Source organism: Vidua chalybeata, chromosome 4 (genome assembly GCF_026979565.1).
Source record: "Vidua chalybeata isolate OUT-0048 chromosome 4, bVidCha1 merged haplotype, whole genome shotgun sequence".
Lineage (NCBI taxonomy): Eukaryota > Metazoa > Chordata > Aves > Passeriformes > Viduidae > Vidua > Vidua chalybeata.
Genome location: NC_071533.1, coordinates 30710769 through 30721812, shown reverse-complemented (window position 1 = coordinate 30721812; position 11044 = coordinate 30710769).

Sequence of the window (11044 nt, the reverse complement as noted above, 5' to 3'; positions counted from 1 at the left end):
TTAAAGAAAAATTTCTGAGATTTTAATAACATTTATTAGTTAGATTTTCCCCTAATGGGTAATAAAGTAATTGCAAATTTCTTACCTGATTATTTCAACCGGGAGCATGGGGTAGTCTGCTCTTATTAGCAGATCGCATTCAAGCAGTTGAGCTGATTTCAACAGAGCGCATAATTTTAGCACCTACACTCAGAGGAAAAGTTCTACTAAAAGTCTTTAGTACTGCAAGGTATGTTTCTCTTCTACTAATATTTCATAAATTTATGAATTCTCTTTCTCTGTGATGCTTTTATTTCTGGATAGCTTCAGACTAGAACAATTAAAAAGTTTTTTCATATAATTTTTCATTTAAGGGAGCAGCAAGAACTCCCATTATATGTTAATAATTTTTTATGAATAGGAATACAAAATTAATATCTATTCATGTTCATTAATTATAAACTGGCTTGGCTGGTCCTTGATGACAGCAAGTGATAGAAGAATAACATCAGTAACTTTCAGCATTTAACTGTTGTAATGCCCAGGTAGAGCATTGTATTAACAATACCCTGGTTAACTTTTATTTTCCTTTGCACCTTCTAACATGCTGTAATACATTGAGCACCCATTCCCATATGCTGATTTCTAACCAAACCATGAAGGAAAAACAACAGGAAAATAAATTTAGAGAAAGGGGAAATATTTTAGCTGCCCTCTATCTATTTCACTTTCTTGAAGAAGCATCTAGAGAATCATTGCAAATAAATGATGTTTTGGTAAAAAACTTTCTTCGCTACCCTGAATTCCTCTATGCTTCTTAGCACTTCTAATACTGAAGTACGAGGATATGCAGAGGTGATTTAGCACTGAGCCTAACTGCTGGACTATGTTCTTTGTTGAAATGGGAGCCAGAAAGATTTTTTGCAAGAGATCAGCAAGCAAAATGAATAGCAGTGAGAAAATAAAAGCAAATAGTACTGTCATTATTCAATTTATCATTTGTAGAAGCATTAATGATTATGAACATGATGCTGGATACTGCACAAGCAAAATGTAAAGACGACTTGCCACAGAAGGCTCCCAGAAAACATGCAAAGAGACTTAGTCAAAAGCATAAGGAGAATGAGGAAGACAGCATCACTTGCTGAACAGCAGCTGTTGTACAATTGTAACAGCTCCTGGCAGTTTGATTTCACAGTCCACCAATACTGTCCTTGCTTGCTATCTTGCCTTCAGCAGGAAAGCCAATGTGCTGATTTTCCCCTCGACTCTTCTGCTGACTATATGGTTAAGCACCCTCTCTCTGGCTTCCTTTCTTCTCATGTACCAAATTTCCTGTCTTTCCTGCTTAAGAGACCAAATAATTATTGCTGTTATGCAGCATCTCCAAAAGAGATCAATCTGCTCAAAGGGTGAATCTGCCATCAATTTAAAGAATTATTATGGCATTAAACCCTAACATCAGCTTGATTCTTATTTTCCCTTAAACAGATGGTAGTGCATCAAGCTGTTAAATTTCACTGCAACAAAATTGACATTCTGTTTAAAGTTTCTATTCCTCATGTGAATCAATAAAATGTTGGAATGCTGCATTGGAGGAAAATTCTTTGCAAATGGCTATACATTTGTAACCTATCCAGAGCAAGGGCTCTTGATTGTGACCCCCAATTTTAAAGGGTTTGGATCATGAAGTATCACTAGAAAGGGAGGTTATGTGCAAATAAATCAGGACAATTACAGGAGGAAACAAACTGGATTAATTGAGAGCAAGTGCACATTTAGTGGTTCACAAAGACTTTCTACTGATTTGCAACTTAAATATCCTTTACACTTTCCTTTTTGTGATTCACTTTCACTTTCTCACACAGATATTTTTTAAATAATCCTGTGCATCATTTAGAGCACTCATAAGAGAAAGAGTGGGAAGAGTTTTCGTCCACATAAAATTCTTGCTCATGGTCAGAGGTTCATCTAGAAGTACAATTATGAAATGAGAATGGATGCAAAACATAAGTTGCTTAATGAAATTGAACTAGCAAGATTGTACCATTCAAAAGCACTGCCACAAGGGAAGAAAGTGAAGTCTGCTAGTCTGCAGTGCAGTCTCAGAGCCCCTGCACTGGATGCCACTGGGCCTGCTTCCCAGCTGCCATTTTCCCGAATCTTTGCCATCAGGTTTGTGCCAAAAACCAGCAGGTTTGTGGGGCCATGCCACAGGGCTGCAATGACATCCCAAGCTGTTGCACTGTCTCGCCACTGATGGGTAAAACAGAGCAAAGACAAAACTGGCCAGTGGGGTTTTGTACAGATTTCAGTCTTTCACAGAGGCTGAATGTCCCTGTTCTGACCTGACAGTGTTTGGGAAGATGCCCTGAACAAGCTTCTGCCCACACATGCCAGAGGAGGATTTACTATGAGTAGAATGTATTATAGTCCTAGCTGGCAAGGCTCTGTTTTCATCAGTTTAAATATATAATTCCTTTAAAAAATGAATAAGCTGTTGCCACAATAGAATACTCAATGGGCAATAAGTGAGTCTTACTCATCTTTAGCAAAATTGGCAGCTAAGAATAAGCACATACATATTTGTGGCTTTTGTGTGAGGCATAGATTGCACTGAAATACAGAGAAGAATATTTAAGGGGAAAAGCAAGGGTTGATGTTTTGGCCTCACTTAAAATCTTAGTAGCTGAAGGACAGATCTATTTTGCCACATGAATACTGAACTCTAGCTCTGTACAACAAAGTAAGATTTTCAGGTGCTAAGCATCTGAACTTCCCAGAGATTTTACTTGTGTTCAGGTCCAGCCATACCTGGAATAAATTAGAGCACGCGGCTAGCGTGGCAGGGTAATCATTAAAGAGATGCTCCCAATGGCCTGTGGGAAGAGGTAAGACTTGATCTCCTGTGTCAGACAAATGTGGCTTCTCAACCTCAAGTCATGACCAAATCAGGGGTCAGAACACACACTTCCTTAACTCCCAGATCTGTATTGTTCCCTGAAGATGTTGCTGCTTTTCCTACAGAGTTTTAGCTGTGCAAAGGTCCTCGTAAAGGCTTCAGCTTCTGCCACATTAGACTGTGTCCCCCCCCACTCCATCCATCACACATACTCTTTGGTTCTTGAGGAGAATGGGAACTAATATTTTAGATAATTATAGTGCAATACATTGAAGAGCTACATATAGGCATTGAACAAAGCTCAGCAACCGACCCAGTGTGCCTTGAAAGATGCTCTAAGCTCCAAATTCTTTTAGTGTTGCCATGTTTAGGAGAAAATTCAGTGCCTGAACATTAGCACTCAGTGTGTTGCAGATCCACCAGGCTAGTTGAAGGTGACACAGTCATGCTCTACTACAGCTCACTGCACCAGCTCATGGGAGTTTTCATGGGAAAGAAGTGTGGAGACAAACCTCAAACAAGGCAAGTACAGAAACCCCAAATCTGTTCATTCCAATGGACTGTTGCCAGTGTGACTGGCTAGACAGACCCACACTGAGACTTGACGGAAAAGTTGAGAAATAGAAAGTACCTAGACATGAGTAGAGGAGACTATTGAATCACCATGAATACATTCTGTGTTGGAGTAAAGTATGTATTAAAGTGTTTGAGGGGAAGAGGCAACAAGCCATAGCCACGAAGTCATACCCTGAAGTTCCCCTCCACCTAATCACATGAGAACACACAGCCTTTTACAGACAGTGATTCATGAAGCCAAAAAGGACAATCCCTTACCACAATTGTAGGATGGACATCAGGGTGCCTCCTGTCATCAGCACCTGACCTACCCTACTATTTGCAAAAGCTTAAGCAAAAAACATTACCTTTTCACCTTTTCTATAGCCTTTAAGCTCCAGGTGGAGTAGGAACTTTCATCTGCCTGCTTTTGGAGTTCAGGCAGCTGGATGCCCTGCCACCAGCTGTGTTCCTGCCTGGCCGTGCTCCCTGCATCTCCCCACTGCCACTCTCCATAGCCCTTTTGTCTCTCCCACAGCCTACCAGCCACATAAGATCACAGCATAGACTCACAAGCTGCACACCTGCTGGAGAACCTTAAAAGCATTCATTACACATTTATAACTCTGCCCTGCTGCAGCTGCTCGTGTGGCTGTACGTCTGGGATGGATGGGGATAGAGCAAACTATATTGTAGCAGGGAGAGGTGGCACAGGGCTTCATGGAGCCTGCTGCCAACAAGAGAGGCTTTCTGCTGATAAGCATTACTTCTGCTCAGTTACTTTGTTTTATGACTCCCATCAGACATGTTCAAGTATCTCTTGTGGCCACTGACCCCAGCAAACCAGGTTTATTGTCTGGCTCCAAACATTTTGAATGCAGTTGAAAAACAGAAGCCCCAACAAACTACACTACGTGTTATTTTACTTCTGCTATGGTATTCAGGCCTTCAGTCCCTTCTGGGAGCAAAACCTCTTGTAAATATGATTATGATAAATATTTCAGTTGTATGCATGCGGTCCAATACACAAAACCTTGTGTGACCAGGGACCAGGGCTGACAGGGCAGATAGGGCCAGCAGCTCTCCCAGGTGACTGCTCAAACAGGGCTAAGTGCTGCTGCTGGCTGGTGCTCAGACAGGGAGGAACAAAGCACTTTGGGCAGCTCAGTAAACCCAAATCTTCAATTATGGGTAGAGAATGTCTGTTTTGACCGAAACTCTCAAAATAGCTTAGTTTACTTTTCTAAGTGAGAAAGCTTTGGAAATGTGTTATTTTTGTTGCCTTGCAGCCTGGAATAAATGCTGCTCTCCTCCCTTCACTGCTCTTGGGAAGCTGATTTTCAGCTGAGATTCACTTTGCCAGCTAATGAAGGAGGCTGCATTAAATGGCAGTAGCAACAACAGGATACAGATACAGATGGTGCATTACCACACCCCTGGAGAGCAGCCAGGAGGAATCCCACTCAGCCTCATCTGCACCTGGCCAGCAGAGAATCACTCTTTGCCCTGAGGGTCTCCTTTACCAGCCTGATCCTGCAGGGACACCCTGCTCACTTATATTCACCTCTCGTTCTTGACAACAGTAACACACAGAGATGTTGGCATGAATGTTCTACCAAAGGAGTTTTGGCATGGGTAGACGTTGGAAACTTTATCTCCATTGAACACAAGTGCACACGTACATTTGTCACTGAGTTTGTGAAGGGCATCAGGAACTGCTTATTTTTCTTCATTCATGCTTTATATTGATTTGTTGAAAAAAATAGGTGTTGCTGTAGTCTTACAGCAAAGAATCTTGCTGAAAACAGTAGGGAAACTAGAGACAGATCTTTTATTACTGCACTGAAAATATTCTAGGTGTGTGTCCAAAACACTGACTCCTGCACCTACCAGGCTTGTGGCGTAGTATAACTCATCTCTTGTATTCATGTGCCCCGTATCCTTGCTAAAATGCTAGCAAGCACCAAGCTGGTTGAAAGTGCTTCTCTAAGAGGGAGGGAGGGGCTGTCAGTCAGGCCCAGGTGTCATTTACAGAACAGCACTTGGGAGGTCTGGAGCTGCCTTCAGTGTGCTGCTGAGAAGGCGTGGTGAAGCAGCTGGCACGCTGATGCTCAGCATCACCCCGGTGAATCCCTGGCACCAAGCCCACACGTGCTCTGCCAGCGGCCTCTCCCCTGGGACCCTCACAGCCTGGCAGCAGCACAGGTAGGGGAGGTCAGCCAGATGTGCTTTATGGGGCCATGTGCACTCAAATGTGGCTGGAGGATTCACATATGTAAAGGAGGAGCAGGAACTGGGAAGGAGGGTGTCGCTAGAAAGGAAATTCAGAAGATAGGGAATCTGTGGCAGCTTCCTGACCAGTATCCCAGCTGTGGGAACTGTGGAATAACAGGAGCTTTTCAACTGTATTTTCAGGTGCACTCTAACCCTGAGTTCCACTCCTCATGCTTGGGGTTTTGTGGTACAGATCCTGATCACTCCTGACTTGCCTCTGAGATGTTGCCTGATGTGGGAGGCACTGGGAGAGGAGGAAATTTGAATGGACAATGCCCAGGGAAGCGTGGGTGTTGCCAGCGCTGCACACAGGGAATGAGAAATGGAGGCCAACAGGAGAGGCTGCTGAGGAGTGGGATAGGCAGCATCAGTGGAAAGAGTGGAGTGGCAGTCACACTGCCATCTATCCACTCCCATCTGTATTCTTTTCTCCTGGACATTTTTGCTAGCATTAGGGCTGTATATTTGGCCATTGTAATTAGCAACAGCCTTGTATTTCTACATAGGTTTCCCTGTTGGGGAGCGATTGTTTATGTGTTATTGCAGAAAGACAATGAGACTCAGATTCCCCCTGGTTAAATATAATCATTATTATTGTTGTTGTTGTTGCTATTATTTATTATCTATTCAGTGCACTTTCAGTGTAATTCCTGTATTTCAAAAAAGGAAGCACACAGATGGGAAAGGGACAGACAATCCATGGTAAATACCTAGCAAGTGCTAGGAAAGAAATATGGTGCAGTAATTCTTGCAGTAAGCCTTGCCAGAGGGAGTACTTGCCATGAAAATACAAAAGTTAAAAACAAATATGTAGCAACAAAGGAAGACTTCATTAAATGAAAATACAGAGCAAGTAAGAGAAAAGCTGAATTCTGGCACCTAGATAAAAGCACGAAGAAAAATTTAGAATAAAACATTACTGTAATTACATGGTGACAGAAAAGGGACTAAACACAGCTAAGATAAGGTTGATTGGAATTATCCACTCAAGAACAAAAAGTCTTGGGGAAAATTTGGCTTGCTTATGCTTGCTGGAGGAGCTGTAGATAGTGGCTCTGAATGTTTATGTCTGTTCTCCAGAAATAGTATTATTGTAAGATTATTTTGCTAATTATATGACATTCCATAATCTGTTTTTGCTAGACATGGTACAGCAACTGTGATGATATCAGGCAGTCATGATTTGATTGTGATGCTTAAATGTTCTCAAAAGCATGGCTCTTCAACTGTGTAACAGCAAACTCAGAGCATCTGTGGTGAAAGAGTCTTGTGGAAAATGCAGTTCAAACTGCTAAAAGCATGCTTTAAAATTCAAGCTAGTACTTGGCACTGTTAAATTACAACACGGCACCCTAGAAACTGGCACTGCCACTTGAAAATAGATTCTCACTCACTGAAGTGTTCTTCAATAGGAATCTTTAATATCAGAAAGGTTAAAGAATTTTCACAGTCAGCGGAAGTTATGTGCATCTGTGTAAAGTATTTTGTAAAACATGGCCCAAGAGACAGTGTCCTTTTTTGAAGTGATTTTTTTTTTTTACTCCAGTGGGTACCTTACAAAACAGGGATACCCTGCGAGGAAATGGTAAGCCTCAAGATCTTCGCTGGAGATATGCCCTGGACCTCAGTTCTAAAATGGACCTTCATACTGAGGGCTAAGTTCTGGCTACATCAGTGAAGAGGCCTGAGCAGAGCCCAGTGGAAACAAGCATCTCTGTTCTCCTTTTTCCTTCAGCTCTTCAAAGCAACTTGGGAGCTGCACACTGATCTTTAAATTGTAATCCCATCAGTCATAATTGTATGGGCATCTCCCGCTGTGTGGCTCCTGCATGCAAGCACACTTTGGTATGGGAGCAAGATTAGAAATGATGCTGTGTGGGGATGCAAACTGAGAATCTGCACTTTTCGAGGTGCTCCTCTCCCTTCTGCTCTATATATTTTTGGAGTTATTCAGTGGCAAAAAAATGAGCAGGATGGTTTTCAGGTGGAAATTCCTAAGGTTCAGTGCACCTAAGCACATTCCTTTCTGATATTAAAGGTGTCGATTTAAGTCATGCTTTTCAGTTAGAGCAGTTAAAGTAAATTTTCTGCCAGCATCTTCAGTCAGCTATATTCGTGTTGTTCTTGACTTTTTTACTATCTTCCCCGCCCATCACCCTCCTGCTGAGCACAGTTACAGGCTGGTAAGGCCACTGGTGCTGATGCTTAGCATGAAATAGCATGTACCTCTTTGAATATCGCTGCACAACCACTTCTGGGTGCTTGCATTTTCTATGTTAAAGCAGCAGGAAGCCAAATTAATGCAAGTCTCAGTTCTCAGTGCAGCACAGGTGGGTATGTGATGTCACCCTCCAAGGGCACCAAGGTATGTTCCTCACACCTTCCTGCCTGTTATGCTGCTTGTTTGATATTAAAGGCACCAGGAGTGTGCAAGTAAAATACTAAAAGTATTTTCAATCTAGGTGAACTGGAGGCAATGCCAAGGGATGCCCCATCCCTGGAAATGTTCAAGCTTGGATGGGACCCTGGTAAGGGTGTGGGGGGTGGAACTAGATGATCTTCTTTCAAGTCCCTTCCAATGCAAGCAATTCTGTGATTCTGTGATTTAAAAAATGCAAGAGGGGTAATTGTGTCCAGTTTCCTGATAGAAAAGACGTTGCCCAAGTATTTCTATACAGTGTAGCCAAATAATTGTATTCCTGGCTCAATTTAATGATTAAATGGTCCAGAACAGGGATTTTGTCCAAACATGTCTCTTCCCCTCAGTTCTCTTTTAGGGAGGCTTAGATGTAGCTGATTGACTGTCTGGAAGTTATTTATAAACCAGCAGGTTCATATTTGGGAGTTTGAGAGTAACTTGCCTTCTGTCAGCTGAAGAAGAAAAGTACTTCATTTGTAGCTCATGCTCTATTTGTTTCTTATCAGTCAAAAAAAAAAAAAAAGACAAGATTAAAGGCTTGGAGTACAGTCATTAATTGTATGGAAAGCTGCTCAAACTGCTGTAGTAGAAATTATAAAGAGTGTGAGTCTAGAAGAACTTCATGAAAAATATGAAAAAATGGGGAAGCTCTTTCTACGGGGCAACTTTATATTTCTTTACCCTTGAAAAAACAATCTATATTATTAGGGTGATTTGAAGAGAAGAAGAATAAATCAGAAACTAAGATGCTGGGGTCTAGCTGCTTAAGTATGTTTTGTTCAAATGCAAATGCCATTGTACCACAAAGCTGTCTATTTCTGCAGGGTGTTTAAGGCTACCTAGGATCTTCTGACTGATAGAAGGTTACAGTGAGCTTGTGCTTACTGCAAGGAATATTCCCTAATTCCTCTGCCTTTATGTTTCTTACGAGTGAATGTCTGAAGCTGGAGAGATTCTTGAATCCCCTTTTAAGTCAGCAGGGAATTGGGGTCTTTAAATTTATCTGCAGATTAGAGCCCACTGCTCTTAGGTTCAGGTCATTTGATATCCCTGGCACCTGCAGATAAGCACTCAGCAGTAGTGATCAGCACTGACAAGCAATCCATAGAGCAGGCAGCTTCTCAGAGCTTTCACAGGCTTTTCACATGGCACAGAATTATGGAGCTATGCAGATATTCAGGCTGCCCTCACAGTTGTTAGTGCTGTGGTTAGGAAGAGTTACAATGGCTTCTGTCCTGGTTTTGGTGCTCCCATTTCAATTTTTATTCATCTTCATTGTCTCTTTTCCAAATACTTTTTTATTGTCAGGAGTTTATATTTCACTTTTTTTTTTTTTTTTTTTCAGTTATCAGCTACTGAAATTCCAGGAATCTGAATAGTTAAAGCTCACATTCATGTCTATCTTTGGCTTCAGAATATTTTTTTTTTTAACTAAGCAAGGAAAATTTTAACCACAGTAATTTTTCAACCTATTTGTAGGAAAGTAGAGATCTATATCTATAATTCTGAATTTAGAAAGACTTGCATTTGCACTAGTGTGTGTTAAGCAGGTCATAAATATTTCCTGGGAGATGGGAAGATTTAAAACATGTTCCAAGCCAAAGAATCTTTGTCTGTAACAGTGTTTTAGAACACCACAGCTCTGAATTTGGCTGCTGAATGGACTGCAATCATTATTATTGCATCTTTTAGTGATAGAGAGAGACACAATAAGTGAGTCATGACATTAAAATCAATGCCTACCAGTTATATGAAGGAAGCCTTTGGGCAGACCTTGCCCTCTGTAAGGTGCAAGCTGTAGCAGAGTCTAATTTTCTCCTGCAGACCATGCTACCTCTCCCCTTCTTCCTTTCTGTCTGGCAGGGAGATTCATGTGTTCCCTGGGGCTTTGCAGAGCTGTAGCAGGGAAGTGAGAGGAGAAGGAGGAGGTGGTAGAGGAGCAGGATCTCAAGGGTTTCCCTGTGGCTGTGGTGCTGCTCCTCATCTACCCTTACTGGAGTGATTGGATGCCCTGTGTTGATGGGCTCCACGTCGTGGGGCTGCTCCCCAGCACAGTGTGAGAACACAGCTTTCCTTCCTGCGTGGCACACCTCAATGGAGAGGCAAGGCAAAGAGCTCTACCTCACTTTTCTCATTCATATGGAAACACCTCTATCCTTGTAAATAGAACCATTCTAAATTTTCTGTAGTAAAATGCTGAAATTTAGATTCTCTTTATATTCAGGGTAATCGTGTGAATCTTCATGAATGTCCAAAATTTAATGTGGCTTGTTTTCCTTTCTCATGTTTAGGGGGAGGCACATTATGTACATTGCAATAAAACGTAGCCATACAAAAGTAATCAAATTCTGAGTGTCAGAATAGGTAAAAAATATGCTTATTCACAGTCCTACGATGATTGCATAAAATGATGTTTAGTACTAGATTAAATATGAAAGAAAATACTAGATCACAAACCCTTTTATTGAGAATTTATTTTTTCTGTGGAAAAAAAACCAGCCCATTATCAGAAAAATAATAAAACCTGATGCAAGTCTGAAAATTACTATGTATTGCTTTACTGTATGTAGAACTGACAGAGGAGCAATTTCTCAGCCTCTGATGAATAATCCTTTCTGACCTTCTGAAATGTTTCTCTTCTGAATAAACATTAGAAACTGTAGATAATTTATGAGAATTAGGATATATTGCCCAAGGTGCACTCATGAGTGATTAAATGATCTCTGTAAACTGATTTGCCATGCATCTGACTTGTGTGTGGGAGTAAGTAAATGGTTCAGTGCACTGATAATGGGACTACATTTTTATTACAAATTCTGTTGAAACTGAAACAGGCTGCATTCAGCCAGATACCAAAGGACTTTAAGCAAATTCCAGACAGAAGACAGGTCTTACCCTAGTACGTGTCTCAACTA